General features: G+C 44.0%; 2 long non-coding RNA genes across 3 annotated transcripts in view; one reads left to right on the top strand and one right to left on the bottom strand.

Moving 5' to 3' along the window:
- LOC137304723 (uncharacterized) overlaps positions 1-11,496 on the top strand; it is a 40,781-nt gene extending 29,285 nt beyond the window's left edge. The window contains exons 3-4 of one of the 2 annotated variants that reach the window (XR_010958629.1): positions 4,425-4,931; positions 10,776-11,496. This is a non-coding gene — a long non-coding RNA (uncharacterized lncRNA). The remainder of the gene's footprint in view (positions 1-4,424; positions 4,932-10,775) is intronic. The other variant, XR_010958630.1, reaches the window with a different exon arrangement.
- The window catches only part of LOC137304725 (uncharacterized), a 153,702-nt gene extending 140,208 nt beyond the window's left edge, over positions 1-13,494 (bottom strand). The window contains exons 1-2 of the long non-coding RNA XR_010958633.1: positions 13,159-13,494; positions 12,115-12,193 (exon numbers count right to left, since the gene is read on the bottom strand). This is a non-coding gene — a long non-coding RNA (uncharacterized lncRNA). The remainder of the gene's footprint in view (positions 1-12,114; positions 12,194-13,158) is intronic.
- Positions 13,495-16,752: the final 3,258 nt, after the last annotated feature.

The following is a 16,752-nucleotide window of genomic DNA, read 5'->3' as shown; positions in this document are numbered from 1 at the left end:
GAAGCAGCACCATGAATTAATGTGTGGTTGAAACAGTGTCCCTGCAGTGTGTAGGAGGCATGTCGCCAATTAATATATATAAATAATATAGATTATTCTGCAATGGAACAATATGGCTTGATTGTCCTTCGACATGCTTCAGGAGAAGATACCAGAGAAGCTGTCACTTCTTGGTGATTTGGAAGCAAAGCAAATATCGTGTTCCCCGCTCATAGGGAATAGCAGTTGAAAATATTTCTGTCAACAAGTGTCAGCACAGTACTGCTGGGGTCTATTTGTAATCAGGCCTAGGCATCCCATAAACGTTAGAATAAAATAGAAAACATTCACAACAGTGTTTAACCCTGATGTCACCGTAAGTGATTCCGAAGGGACCATTTATCAAGCAGCCTTGGCCGTAGGGCGTGTGTATTGGAAAATGACGGACATACTGCCTGTGATTTCCCAGCATGCACAGTCTACAAGCGGAGTCCACTCAGAGACTAAGTCCTTCGGACTTAACTTCCAGGCATCCCTGCACAATTTTGTGTCAGTTTGGCTCGGTGTAGCACTCCCACCCTGAGTCAGGAGGTCATGGATCCAACAACAACAACAACAACAACCTGCATTTATATAGCGCCTTTAATGTAGTAAAGCGTCCCCAAGGCGCTTCACAGGAGCGATTATCAAACAAAATTTGACGCCGAGCCACATCAGGAGATATTAGGACAGATGACCAAAGAGGTAGGTTTTAAGGAGCGTCTTAAAGGAGGAGAGAGGCGGAGAGGTTTAGAGAGGGAATTCCAGAGCCCCAATCTAGGGCTTGAGCACATAATCCTGGGCTGAAATCTCAATGTGGTACTGAGGGAGTGCTGAACTGATACAGGTGTTGTCGTTCGGATGAGATGTTAAACCGAGGCCCATCTCCCTGTCCAGGTGGATATTAAAGAGCAATGGAGTTGTCATTTCCATTCACCCCTCCACCAAAGCTGATTAACTGGTCACTCAATCCCTTGCTGTCTGTGGGACCTTGCTGTGCGAAAATTGGCTGCTGTGTTTGCCCACATAACAACAGTGACTGCTTCTCGCCCTTACTTTTGACAATTTATTTTAGAGAATTCCTTAGCCACCACAATGGCCTCAGATGATGCGTCAGCCCTACACCGCCCCCCGTCCCCCACAGATACCCTCGCCAGGTGACGCAGAGACCAGTGAGCCCACCATAACTATGGTAATTTTTATTTAATACTCTGATTTTATATTATTATTTCTTGTTAAATGGCAAACCACGGCCATTTGGGAAGCTGAGACACAAAGTTGGTTGGAGCATTCGAGAATTTCCCTGGTGCGGGTTAAGGAATTGGGAGAAGAAAACTCAGGCGCCACAGCACCACCAGTGCTGGGAGGGTGTAATTACAGCGTTACAAATTTTTTTTTCGAAATAGGAGCAGGAGTTGGTCATACGGCCCCTCGAGCCTGCTCCACCATTCAATCCGATCATGGCTGACCTTCGACCTCAACTCCACGTTCCCGCCTGATCCCCATATCCCTTGATTCCCCTAGAGTCCAAAAATCTATCGATCTCAGTCTTGAATAAACTCAACGACTGAGCGTCCACCGCCCTCTGGGGTAGAAAATTCCAAATATTCACGACCCTCTGAGTGAAGAAATTCCTCCTCATCTCAGTCCTAAATGCCTGACCCCTTATCCTGCGACTATGCCCCCTAGTTCTAGACTCTCCAGCCAGGGGAAACATCCTCTCAGCATCTACCCTGTCAAGCCCTTTTAGAATCTTATATGTTTCAATAAGATCACCTCTCATTCTTCTAAACTCCAGAGAGTATAGGCCCCTACACAATCTCTCTTCATAGGACAACACTCTCATCCCAGGAATCAATCTAGTGAACCTTTGTTGCACTGCCTCTAAGGCAAGTATAATCTTCCTTAGGTAAGGAGACCAAAACTGCAGACAGTACTCCAGGTGTGGTCTCACCAAAGCCCTGTCCAATTGCAGTAAGACTTCCTTGTACCCCATACCCCTTGCAATAAAGGCCAACATACCATTTGCAAACCACACCATACCATTTACATAGGCAGTTCCCATTATAAATATGACATCGGAATTTACGATGGGATAAGTTGACACAAAAATGCAACAACAGGAAGTGAGGGTTTGTAGACAGGAAGTGTGGGCAGACATAAGATTTTTAAGATATAATAGATAGTTTGCTCGAAACGTGAGTGAAATAAATCAGATAGGCCTCAGTTATCCAAATTTTTTCACATAAAAACGAGTCCGACATTTCACACAGAACTATGGGCAATTCTATCAAAGATCTGCAGTTACCATGTTTTAGGGAATACCACTTTTGTAAGAGTAGTGAGTGGGGTCAAAATAATCTCTTACCCAAGTGCAGGCTCTTTATCTGAACACAGTTCGAATTTGATGAAGTTAATGCACCTCATGTGTTTTATCCTCAAAATATCCATGATTATCAATAATATTAAACTGATTTGAATAGTTTGGTGTTGAAGTGTGTATCAGATTTAAAACCCCCCAAATTACTCATTTGTTTTAGTAGACTCAAGGCACCTTTACTGCTTCTTTTATAATTCATTCCATGATTTTGCTTACTACATAGGCCAAGAGCCTTATTTTATTTTAATTAGAATAGCATTAGCTATTTTCCTTTCTTCTAGTGCCATTTCTGTGCCCAATAAGCTGTGAAAATATGTCTTCCGTGTCTAATTTCTCCAGTTTCCCATCTGGTCCTGTTTATTTTAATCAGAATCCAGATATTCCAGATTTTTGTTGTTTCTCTGCTCTGTGGCGAGTCTTCCATCCTTGCAAACTGCAGTAAGGAAGTACAGTCAGCATCTCAAAAGGTGAAAACCGCTGTGGGTAAATGATATACCATTCCCTACGCGGCTGCATCACACGCCAAACCTGGCTAGGATCTGGGAATATCATTGATATAATATCGTATTAAAGTGGTTGTACTGTTATGTCTAACAATGCTATAAGTTGTGAAGCCACACATGTCAGTAAAGGTGTCCGTCTTGCCATTGCTGCTGGACATTGTGCGCCAGTTGGAATTAGATTTGAAGATCAACTCACATGTGTATTTGGTGGCTCAGTGGGTAGCACTCTTGCTTTGTGAGCTCCTGAGTCAGATGGTGATGGGTTCAAGTCTCACTCTAGAGACTTAAGCACAAAATCTAGGCTGATGCTCCAGTGAGGGAGTGCTGCCCTATCAGATGAGGTATTAAACTGAGGCCTCTATCTACTCTCTCAGGTAGAGTGTTAAAAGATCCCAAAGCACTAGATTGAAGAAGAGCAGGTAAGTTCTCCCTAGTGTCCTGGCCAATATTTATCCCTCAACCAACATCAGAATGATACCCAGACTTCAAGAGTTAAGTTATGAGGAGAGATTACACAAATTGGGGTTGTATTCTCTAGAGTTTTGAAGGTTAAGGGGTGATCTGATCGAAGTTTATAAGATATTAAGGGGAATGGATAGAGAGAAACTATTTCTGCTGGTTGGGGATTCTAGGAGTTGGGGGCACAGTCTAAAAATTAGAGCCAGACCTTTCAGGAGCGAGATTAGAAAACATTTCTACACACAAAGGGTGGTAGAAGTTTGGAACTCTCTTCCGCAAACAGCAATTGATACTAGCTCAATTGCTAATTTTAAATCGGAGATAGATAGCTTTTTGGCAACCAAAGGTATTAAGGGATATGGGCCAAAGGCAGGTATATGGAGTTAGATCACAGATCAGCCATGATCTTATCGAATGGCGAAGCAGGCACGAGGGGCTGAATGGCCTACTCCTGTTCCTATGTTCCTAGTAAACAGATTATCTGGTCATTGTTACATTGCTGTTTGTGGGACCTTGCTGTGTTTAAATTGGCTGCTGTGTTTCCTACATTACAACAGTGACTACACTTCAAAAGTACTTCATTGGCTAAAAGTGCTTTGGGATGTCCCAAGGTCGTGAAAGGCGCTATATAAATGCAAGTTCTTTCTTTAACAAAGGGTTCGATTGCCACTGCTACACAGCGAACTGTTCCCAGTCCTTCAATACTGTGGTGTTCCAGGGCCTGCTCTTCTGGGATTTAGGCCAAACCCAAATTGGCAAGCCTTGAGGCGCAAACTGAGCATTCATAGCATCTGCTGGAGGGTGAACTGTTCCCCATCAGTTATCAGGGTAGAGTTCCACTGCAGGCTGGCAAGCTTCGGGCATCTATTGACGGTGCTTTTAACCGCAGCTACGGTACACTGCAGTAAGTTAATCCACTCAAGCCCACAGCTCCTACGTCAATCTTAGCATTTTGGAAACGCAGGAGTAAGAACGAGAAAGAAGTCATTCTCTTGCTCCACTTTCATTCTGATGTCAGAGTAGTTCTTTCAAGAGTAAAGTGCACTCTTAATGTTCCCACACAGTGGCTCAAATTCCCATTGAGGTCTGAAGAGGAGCCGAGCCGAGCGGAGGGAGCGTCCGATAAAAGGCGGGATTTCAGAGCGCTGAGTGCAGCTGAGAGGAGCCGAGCCGAGCGGAGGGAGCGTCCGATAAAAGGCGGGATTTCAGAGCGCTGAGAGGAGCCGAGCCGAGCGGAGGGAGCGTCCGATAAAAGGCGGGATTTCAGAGCGCTGAGAACAGCTGAGAGGAGCCGAGCCGAGCGGAGGGAGCGTCCGATAAAAGGCGGGATTTCAGAGCGCTGAGAGGAGCCGAGCCGAGCGGAGGGAGCGTCCGATAAAAGGCGGGATTTCAGAGCGCTGAGAGGAGCCGAGCCGAGCGGAGGGAGCGTCCGATAAAAGGCGGGATTTCAGAGCGCTGAGAACAGCTGAGAGGAGCCGAGCCGAGCGGAGCTGCGAACGAGTTCGAAGTGACGTCAGGAATCAGATCGGGACGCGACACAGGGGAGGCACCTGATTGGTGAGTAGGTTCAGGTGAGTATTTCTCCTTATCTACAGTAACTGAAGTAAAAGGAAAGGGAAGGTCTGCAGGTCTTATAGGAAGTAGCGTTTATTTTTTAGTGAATCAAGGTCCCTAGTGTAGTTAACATTCTCTAAATTGAGAACAATTTAAAGGAGTAAACTCCTTAAAGGGAGTGGTAAGTACTTTTTCTTTCCTTTTTTTTTCTCTTGACATTGTAGTTGTTCTTAAGCTAATTTAAGGGTTAAGTCATGGCAGGAGATCCCAGCGCCGTGTCATGTTCCTCTTGTGGGATGTGGGAATTCAGGGATCCTTCCTGTATCCCTGATTCCTTCACCTGCGGGAAGTGTGTCCAGCTGCAGCTACTGTTTGACCGCTTGACGGCTCTGGAGCTGCGGATGGACTCACTTTGGAGCATCCGCGATGCTGAGAAAGTCGTGGATAGCACGTTCAGTGAGTTGGTCACACCGCAGATAAAAATTACTGAGGGAGATAGTGAATGGGTGACCAACAGACAGAGGAAGAGTAGGAAGGCAGTGCAGGGGTCCCCTGCGGTCATCTCCCTCCAAAACAGGTATACCGTTTTGGATACTGTTGGGGGAGATGGCTCACCAGGGGAAGGTGGCAGTGGCCAGGTTCATGGCACCGTGGCTGGCTCTGCTGCACAGGAGGGCAGGAAAAAGAGTGGCAGAGCTATAGTGATAGGGGACTCGATTGTAAGGGGAATAGACAGGCGTTTCTGCGGACGCAACCGAGACTCCAGGATGGTATGTTGCCTCCCTGGTGCAAGGGTCAAGGATGTCTCGGAGCGGCTGCAGGACATTCTGGAGGGGGAGGGTGAACAGCCAGTTGTCGTGGTGCATATAGGCACCAACGATATAGGTAAAAAACAGGATGAGGTCCTACAAGCTGAATTCAGGGAGTTAGGAGTTAAACTAAAGAGTAGGACCTCAAAGGTAGTAATCTCAGGATTGCTACCAATGCCACGGGTTAGTCAGAGTAGGAATGACAGGATAGCTAAGATGAATACGTGGCTTGAGAGATGGTGCAAGAGGGAGGGATTCAAATTCCTGGGCCATTGGAACCGGTTCTGGGGGAGGTGGGACCAGTACAAATTGGACGGTCTGCATCTGGGCAGGACTGGAACCAATGTCCTAGGGGGAGTGTTTGCCAGTGCTGTTGGGGAGGGTTTAAACTAATGTGGCAGGGGGATGGGAACCGATGCAGGAAGTCAGTGGGAAATAAAGTGGTGACAGAAACAAAAGGCAGTAAGGGAGAGTGTACAGAACATGACCGGACAGATGGTCTGAGAAAGCAGGGCAAAGACCAAGGGAAGTCTAGATTAAACTGCATTTATTTCAATGCAAGAAGTCTGATGGGCAAGGCAGATGAACTCAGGGCATGGATGGGTACATGGGACTGGGATGTTATAGCTATTACTGAAACATGGCTAAGGGAGGGGCAGGACTGGCAGCTCAATGTTCCAGGGTACAGATGCTATAGGAAAGATAGAGCAGGAGGTAAGAGAGGAGGGGGAGTTGCGTTCTTGATTAGGGAGAACATCACGGCAGTAGTGAGAGGGGATATATCCGAGGGTTCGCCCACTGAGTCCATATGGGTAGAACTGAAAAATAAGAAGGGAGAGATCACTTTGATAGGATTGTACTACAGACCCCCAAATAGTCAACGGGAAATTGAGGAGCAAATATGTAAGGAGATTACAGACAGCTGCAAGAAAAATAGGGTGGTAATAGTAGGGGACTTTAACTTTCCCAACATTGACTGGGACAGCCATAGCATTAGGGGCTTGGATGGAGAGAAATTTGTTGAGTGTATTCAGGAGGAATTTCTCATTCAGTATGTGGATGGCCCGACTAGAGAGGGGGCAAAACTTGACCTCCTCTTGGGAAATAAGGAAGGGCAGGTGACAGAAGTGTTAGTGAGGGATCACTTTGGGACCAGTGATCATAATTCCATTAGTTTTAAGATAGCTATGGAGAAGGATAGGTCTGGCCCAAAAGTTAAAATTCTAAATTGGGGAAAGGCCAATTTTGATGGTATTAGACAGGAACTTTCAGAAGTTGATTGGGAGAGTCTGTTGGCAGGCAAAGGGACGTCTGGTAAGTGGGAGGCTTTCAAAAGTGTGTTAACCAGGGTTCAGGGTAAGCACATTCCTTATAAAGTGAAGGGCAAGGCTGGTAGAAGTAGGGAACCTTGGATGACTCGGGAGATTGAGGCACTAGTCAAAAATAAGAAGGAGGCATATGACATGCATAGGCAGCTGGGATCAAGTGGATCCCTTGAAGAGTATAGAGATTGCCGGAGTAGAGTTAAGAGAGAAATCAGGAGGGCAAAAAGGGGATATGAGATTGCTTTGGCAGATCAGGCAAAGGTGAATCCAAAGAGCTTCTACAAATACATAAAGGGCAAAAGGGTAACTAGGGAGAGAGTAGGGCCTCTTAAGGATCAACAAGGTCATCTATGTGCGGAACCACAAGAGATGGGTGAGATCCTGAATGAATATTTCACATCGGTATTTACGGTTGAGAAAGGCATGGATGTTAGGGAACTTGGGGAAATAAATAGTGATGTCTTGAGGAGTGTACATATTACAGAGAGGGAGGTGCTGGAAGTCTTAACGCGCATCAAGGTAGATAAATCTCCGGGACCTGATGAAATGTATCCCAGGACGTTATGGGAGGTTAGGGAGGAAATTGCGGGTCCCCTAGCAGAGATATTTGAATCATCCACCGCTACAGGTGAGGTGCCTGAAGATTGGAGGGTAGCAAATGTTGTGCCTTTGTTTAAGAAGGGCGGCAGGGAAAAGCCTGGGAACTACAGACCAGTGAGCCTGACATCTGTAGTGGGTAAGTTGTTAGAGGGTATTCTGAGAGACAGGATCTACAGGCATTTGGAGAGGCAGGGACTAATTAGGAACAGTCAGCATGGTTTTGTGAGAGGAAAATCATGTCTCACGAATTTGATTGAGTTTTTTGAAGGGGTAACCAAGAAGATAGATGAGGGCTGTGCAGTAGACGTGGTCTACATGGACTTCAGCAAAGCATTTGACAAGGTACCGCATGGTAGGTTGTTACATAAGGTTAAATCTCATGGGATCCAAGGTGAGGTAGCCAATTGGATACAAAATTGGCTTGACGACAGAAGACAGAGGGTGGTTGTCGAGGGTTGTTTTTCAAACTGGATGCCTGTGTCCAGCGGTGTGCCTCAGGGATCGGTGCTGGGTCCGCTGTTATTTGTTATTTATATTAATGATTTGGATGAGAATTTAGGAGGCATGGTTAGTAAGTTTGCAGATGACACCAAGATTGGTGGCATTGTGGACAGTGAAGAAGGTTATCTAGGATTGCAACGGGATCTTGATAAATTGGGCCAGTGGGCCGATGAATGGCAGATGGAGTTTAATTTAGATAAATGTGAGGTGATGCATTTTGGTAGATCGAATCGGGCCAGGACCTACTCCGTTAATGGTAGGGCGTTGGGGAGAGTTATCGAACAAAGAGATCTAGGAGTACAGATTCATAGCTCCTTGAAAGTGGAGTCACAGGTGGATAGGGTGGTGAAGAAGGCATTCAGCATGCTTGGTTTCATTGGTCAGAACATTGAATGCAGGAGTTGGGATGTCTTGTTGAAGTTGTACAGGGCATTGGTGAGGCCACACTTGGAGTACTGTGTACAGTTCTGGTCACCCTATTATAGAAAGGATATTATTAAACTAGAAAGAGTGCAGAAAAGATTTACTAGGATGCTACCGGGACTTGATGGTTTGACTTACAGGGAGAGGTTAGACAGACTGGGACTTTATTCCCTGGAGAGTAGGAGGTTAAGGGGTGATCTTATAGAAGTCTATAAAATAATGAGGGGCATAGATAAGGTCGATAGTCAAAATCTTTTCCCAAAGGTAGGGGAGTCTATAACGAGGGGGCACAGATTTAAGGTGAGAGGGGAGAGATACAAAAGGATCCAGAGGGGCAATTTTTTCACTCAAAGGGTGGTGAGTGTCTGGAACGAGCTGCCAGAGGCAGTAGTAGAGGCGGGTACAATTTTGTCTTTTAAAAAGCATTTGGACAGTTACATGGGGAAGATGGGTATCGAGGGATATGGGCCAAGTGCAGGCAATTGGGACTAGCTTAGTGGTATAAACTGGGCGACATGGACATGTTGGGCCGAAGGGCCTGTTTCCATGTTGTAACTTCTATGATTCTATGATTCTATGACTCAGTGTCATTGTAAGGCACTACAGATGATTATATAGAGAGGAAGGTGCAGAGGCAACAATGACACTTCGAGCAGGTGCTTACAAATTATATTTTTGTTGAAACTAATAAAATAAGAACCCTGCATTGTCATGTTTATATTGCAGCAGAGAGTTTGTTCCTGGATTATTGCAGGAATTAAAGAAGCTCCATACTATAATGACACTGACTTTTAAGTGTTGAATAGCTCATTCTGGGAGACAATAGAAAGATTTACTAAAAACAATGATCATAGATGGTTATATCATGTTTAACTGGTCACATGATTATGACTGTGATGACATAACGATCACATGACATCGTCCATTTTAAATATTAACTTAATGGGATTGAAATCACACTGTGCAATCTTAATAACAAATCTTAAAGTCTCCTTATTTAAGAAAGGACATAATTGCTTTAGAGGCGGTTCAGAGAAGGTTCGCTCGACTGATTCCTGGGATGAGGGGGTTATCTTATGAGGAAAGGTTGGACAAGGGGCCATAGATTCAAGGTAAAAGGCGGGAGGTTTAGAGGGGATTTTAGAAAGAACCTTTTCACCCAGAGGGTGGTTGGAGTCTGGAACTCACTGCCTGAAAGGGTTGTGGAGGCAGGAACCCTCACAACATTCAAGAAGCATTTGGATGAGCACTTGAAATGCCATAGCATACAAGGCTACGGACCAAATGCTGGAATATGGGATTAGAGTAGACAGGGCTTGATGGCCGGCGCGGACACGATGGGCCGAAGGGCCTCTATCCGTGCTGTATAACTCTATGACTCTATGACTCTAAGTTGGGCCTGTATACACTGGAATTTAGAAGAATGAAAGGTGATCTTATTGAAACATATAAGATCCTGAGGGGACTTGAAGGGGTAGATGCTGAGAGGATGTTTCCCCTTGTGGGAGAGACTAGAACTAGGGGCCACAGTTTAAAAATAAGGGGTCTCCCATTTAAGACGGAGATGAGGGGAAATTTTTTCTCTCAGAGGGTCGTGAGTTTGTGGAACTTCCTTCCCCAGAGAGCGGTGGAGGCAGGGTCATTGAATATTTTTAAGGCTGAGTTAGATAGATTCCTGATTAACAAGGGTTAGAGTAGGTATGTATGTTCGTATATGCCGAATAGACTAAACAAGTTAATTCAAATAGCCTTTCTAATGATATATTAAAGCATTCACATTAACATCACACATATCAACCCCATGTTTACAAACGGTATGACAAGTTCAGTACAGCAATTATATCTGTTCCATATGGAGAATATTGTAATCTTCTGATCTTATTCAGGTTTGTGTGAAAACAATACGTCATCTCAGTTTATTTTAGCATCTTCATTTCTGATGAAAATGTTGAACACAAGTGTATTTAACTGTAGAGGAGACTGAGTTAAATAGAATGATACATAACACACCATTCCCATCGTGAAGGTGATCTGAAGAAATCCAGTAAGTATGAGTTTAAGAAGATAACCGTAAAATATTACTCATGAGTCCACATCAAAAAGATTGTAGATTGTTTTACTGTCCCATTCCTTAGCACGTTCTCAACTGGTGTCTTGATCAGTCTGAACAACTTGAGCCAACTTTATCTCTACTCTCGTTCAGGTGGATTGGAACTATTCAAAGAGGAGCAGGGAGTTCTCCTGGTGTCCTGGACAACATTCACTCTCTCAACTCTGCAGTGTGTACCATCCACAAGATGCACTGCAGCAACTCGCCAAGGCTTCTTCGGCAGCACCTCCCAAACCCACGACCTCTACCACCTAGAAGGACAAGGGCAGCAGGCACATGGGAACAACACCATCTGCACGTTCCCCTCCAAGTCACACACCATCCCGACTTGGAAATATATCGGCCGTTCCTTCATCGTCGCTGGGTCAAAATCCTGGAACTCCCTTCCTAACAGCACTGTGGGAGAACCTTCACCACACGGACTGCAGCGGTTCAAGAAGGCGGCTCACCACCACCTTCTCAAGGGCAATTAGGGATGGGCAATAAATGCTGACCTTGCCAGTGATGTCCACATCCCATGAATGAATTTAAAAAAAAAACTAATAGCAGATTAATTGGCCATTCAATCTGTCACTGTGTGTGGGATACCATGTGAAAATTTGCTTCCCGCCGTGTTTGTCTACATAACAACAGTGACTGCACTTCAAAGCTCTACCGCACTCTCCTCCTTTAAGATGCTCCTTAAAACCTTCCTCCTTGTCCAAACCCTGTCCTAATGTCTCCATCATTGCCTCGGTGTTAATTTTGGTCTGATTACGGTCCTGTGAAGCGCCTTGGGACATTTTACTCCGTTAAAGGCGCTATATAAATGCAAGTTGTTGTTGTAGAAGTTCTTTTGTGATCTTTCTTGTTTCTGCGATACGGGGTAAAGCTTGATATAAACGTAAGTTCCTCCTTGCTTTTAGAGCTGTTATACACAAGGCCCCTTACCATAAAAACACTGTAATGTGTGGGAGGTGGAAATTGGGGTAAGACCCCAGTCTTAAGTCACTCCTGTCAAAATTTCCTTTTGATTTCGGATAGGTCCGTAAATTTTAGGCCTGCCCAAAAATTTAGGCCTGCCCAAATGAGGCATGTACGTCTCTCACTTGCACCCTTAACAACACTGGCCGTAAGGGATCCATTGTTGCTGAGGAGGCATTTGAACATTAAAAGGACACTTTCCTGGAGACAGTTGATCGCAGAAACCAGTCTACAGCGAACCCCCAGGATTTTATGTTCTTTTGGGCAGACTCATTTATATGGAGTGACCGTGTTGCCAGTTCCCTGCTGCTCCACCCCCAAGACAGGCGCCCCAGTTGCACCATGAATAGCATAGACACCAGACAACAGTCCCACCTCGCCCCAGATCCGTCCATCCAGAAGGCCGACAGCGGAGATTGAGCTAAAATTTTATTAATAAGAAGCATTGATTGCTGCCCTTAAAACCTACCTCTTTGAACGAGCTCTTGGCCGCCTGTCCTAATGTCTCCTTCTTCGGCTCGGGGGTCAATTTTTGTCTGATTATGTTCCTGTGAAGCGTTTTACTACGTTAAGGGGGTTTATAAACGCAAGTTGTTGTTGTTTTGCTGCACCTCCAACTCTAACCCAGTTTCCTTCCTTTGCTCCATTCTGTTCCACCATTACGATCAACATCAAAGTTTTACCCGGGCTAAGTCTGTCAGAAACGGCACTCTCTGGCACTCCAATAACGCTCCTGGCCTGAAAGCATTCTTCCTGCAATATTCAAGATGGCCGCCTCTGGAATAATCCCTTTCCCATTCCATCCTGTCGGCTTCTCTTGCTTCCAATGTAGCTTTCCTTTTTTCTCTTAAAAATGTACTCATCTTCACCCTATCCCTAAGAAAGGGACAGACTGCCCTTCCGTTGACCTTTGTCTCTACCACTTGCCTCAATCCCACGGCTGCTCCGTAGCCGCCTGCCCAATGCCTTGGATCAGTCCCGGCTTCCTTCAGCTGCCCATCGGGAAAACCAAAGCCATGGTTCTCAGTGCTGGCCGCACACTCCAGCCCCTGACTTCATACTCGGGTTCATCCAAACTCGTGTGCAACCTTGCTCGACCTCAAACCGTCCTTCGAACCCCATATTCCCCCCATAGCTCGCCCTCTGTCGCTGAAGCCTTTACATAGGGACAGGCGTAGACCATTCAGCCCCTCGAGTCTGTTCCGCCATTCAATTAGATCATGTCCGATCGGTATCTTAACTCTATCTACCCGACTTGGTTCCGTAACCCTTAATACCCTCGCCTAACAAAAATCTATCAATCTCGGTTTCGAAATTTCCAATTGACCCCCAGCCTCAACAGCTTTTTTGCGGCAGAGATTTCCAAATTTTCACTACCCCATAGCAAAATGATGCACCCTCTGATCCCTCAGGTGCTGTCCTCTCTCCTGCTCTGTTTTTAAAAAAAAATTGTAAGCAGGGCAAGTGATTTGTCCCATCGTAACATTCAAATGCCGCAAATTTCTACACTTACCACCTGCAATGTGCTGCCCCGATACCGCAATATTGTGTAAGTCTCCTGGTGAGGGTGAGACTGGCAGTTTTTGGGTGGATCTGGCCATCAACGAATAACCTTAAGCAGTTCACCAGCTGGAAACTCTTGAAAGTCGTCTTTGTACCAGGCTGCTGTATCTGTGGCAGCACATGTGAATCTGAAGGTGTGAGCCTGTATCATGGAGGTGGCCTCAAACTGTGTAATATAACTGGCCTGTATGAGAATTGAGGCAAAGACAGAAGTATCTCCGCTGAAATATATTTTGACTCTGGGTTTACAAAATCTTCGAGGGATGCTGGACTCGAGAGAATTTGCCATGTGCACCCCCTACTGGCTGAAGCTGCAATGACATCGGTGTCGGGAAGCTTTTGAGATGGCCACATAGGCACTGGTATTGAATTTGTTAAAATAGATTATCCAAGTCCATTCCATCGTGTAATCGAATATTACTAGGTTCCGATATTCCAATATTCCGATATTCCAATAATCCAATAGCTCTATATTCCTTGTTCATATATACATATGTTCATATAATCCTATATTCCTATATTTCTATATTCCAATAATCCTATTTTAAAATATTCCCATGTTCCTATATTCCTATGTTCCCATGTTCCTATATTTCTATGTTCTCATGTTCCTATATTCCTATATTCCCATGTTCCCATATTCCTATGTTCCTATGTTCCCATATTCCCATGTTCCCATGTTCCCATATTCCTATGTTCCTATGTTCCCATATTCCCATGTTCCTATGTTCCCATATTCCTATGTTCCCATATTCCTATGTTCCTATATTCCTATGTTCCCATATTCCCATGTTCCCATATTCCTATGTTCCTATGTTCCCATATTCCTATGTTCCTATATTCCTATGTTCCCATATTCCCATGTTCCCATATTCCTATGTTCCTATGTTCCTATATTCCTATGTTCCCATATTCCCATGTTCCCATATTCCCATGTTCCTATATTCCCATATTCCCATATTCCCATGTTCCCATATTCCTATGTTCCTATGTTCCCATATTCCCATGTTCCCGTGTTCCCATATTCCTATGTTCCTATGTTCCCATATTCCCATGTTCCTATGTTCCCATATTCCTATGTTCCCATATTCCCATATTCCTATATTCCTATAGTCCTATATTCCTATGTTCCTATATTCCTATGTTCCCATATTCCCATGTTCCCATATTCCTATATTCCTATGTTCCCATATTCCCATGTTCCCATATTCCCATGTTCCTATATTCCCATATTCCCATATTCCCATGTTCCCATATTCCTATGTTCCTATGTTCCCATATTCCCATGTTCCTATATTCCCATGTTCCCATATTCCCATGTTCCCATATTCCCATATTCCCATGTTCCCATATTCCCATGTTCCCATATTCCCATATTCCTATGTTCCCATATTCCCATGTTCCCATATTCCTATATTCCTATGTTCCCATATTCCTATGTTCCTATATTCCTATGTTCCTATATTCCCATGTTCCCATATTCCTATGTTCCTATGTTCCTATGTTCCTATATTCCCATGTTCCCATATTCCTATGTTCCTATGTTCCTATATTCCTATGTTCCCATATTCCCATGTTCCCATATTCCTATATTCCTATGTTCCCATATTCCTATGTTCCTATATTCCTATGTTCCTATGTTCCCATGTTCCCATATTCCTATGTTCCTATATTCCTATGTTCCCATATTCCCATATTCCTATATTCCTATAGTCCTATATTCCTATGTTCCCATATTCCTATGTTCCTATGTTCCTATGTTCCCATATTCCCATGTTCCTATGTTCCTATGTTCCCATATTCCTATGTTCCTATATTCCTATGTTCCCATATTCCCATGTTCCTATATTCCCATATTCCCATATTCCCATGTTCCTATATTCCCATATTCCCATGTTCCCATGTTCCTATGTTCCAATATTCCTATAGTCCTATATTCCTATGTTCCCATATTCCCATATTCCTATGTTCCTATGTTCCAATATTCATATATTCCCATATTCCTATGTTCCCATGTTCCCATATTCCTATGTTCCAATATTCCTATGTCCTATGTTCCTATATTCCTATAGTCCTATATTCCTATGTTCCCATATTCCTATATTTCTATATTCCCATATTCCTATGTTCCTATGTTCCCATATTCCTATATTCCTATGTTCCCATATTCCTATGTTCCCATGTTCCCATATTCCTATGTTCCTATGTTCCCATATTCCTATATTTCTATATTCCCATATTCCTATGTTCCTATGTTCCCATATTCCTATGTTCCCATGTTCCCATATTCCTATATTTCTATATTCCCATATTCCTATGTTCCGATGTTCCCATATTCCTATGTTCCTATGTTCCTGAATCAAACTGCTCATTCAGCCATGCTGTGTGACAGACTGGACTGAACTCTGTTGTTGATATCACAACACAAGCTTGAAGACGACAACATAATGCAGACTGTACGCAGGCCCAGTGCCAGTAATCAGCTTCATCTGTGGCCAAACCCCTTTCGCCAAACACACTCCAATTTAATTGAAAAGAAGCTCAATTGGCATCAGCAAGAAGTGAAATAAATCAGTACCAGTCTTGGACTGTGGAAGGCTGAGCCACTTTTATTTATATTTTGTCAACATATTCTGGATTGTATGATTCATGGCCTTTAAGGGTACCCACCTTGTTACCGGACTGTGTGCTGATTGCACTGCTCTATAAATTATTTTTCTAGTCAAAGAACATCTTTCCCCCCAGATTGTGAGATGGTACCATTGTTGCTTTTAAAAAAGGGATGAACTAGGTTGTCTTTAAGACAAGTATAAACAAATTATCACGTAGCATCTCGACCTGTGCTATTTAATGGTGTCCTGGCCACTATTTATACGTCAACCAACATCACTAAATCAGATTATCTGGCCATAAAAAATGTAAACCAAACATTGGGGTTCATTTCTGGAGGAATAGAATTGAAAAGCAGAGAAGTTATGTTAACCTTATATAGAACCTTTGGTTAGACCACACTTGGAGTACTGTGCACAGCCCTGGTCCCCATATTACAAAATGGATAGAGCCACTGGAGAAGATGTAAAGAGGATTTACTCAGATGATACCAGAGAGATTATAAGTATCAGGAAAGACTGAACAGGCTGAGGTTCTTTGCTGTAGAAAAGAGAAGGCTGAGGGGTGACCTAATAGAGGTCTTTAAAAGTATGAGGGGGTTTGATAGGGTCGAATTAGAGAAAATGTTTCCACTTGTGGGGAATCCAAAACTAGGGTCATCAATATAAGATAGTCACTAATTAACCCAATAGGGAATTCAGGAAAAACTTCTTTAACCAGAGAGTGGTTAGAATGTGGAACTCGCTACCACAAGGAGTAGTTGAGGTGAATAGCATAGATACATTTAAGGAGAAGCTAGATAAACACATGAGGGAGAAAGGGATGGAAGTATATCTATCATTACAGCCTTGGTCCAAACATGGACAAAAGAGCTGAATTCCAGAGGTGAGGTGAGAGTGACTGCCCTTGACATCAAGGCAGCATTTGACCAAGG

This window comes from Heptranchias perlo, chromosome 38 (assembly GCF_035084215.1).
Source record: "Heptranchias perlo isolate sHepPer1 chromosome 38, sHepPer1.hap1, whole genome shotgun sequence".
Classification (NCBI taxonomy): domain Eukaryota; kingdom Metazoa; phylum Chordata; class Chondrichthyes; order Hexanchiformes; family Hexanchidae; genus Heptranchias; species Heptranchias perlo.
The sequence above is the reverse complement of the archived record's forward strand: the minus strand, read 5'-3'. Positions and strand labels throughout refer to the sequence as shown.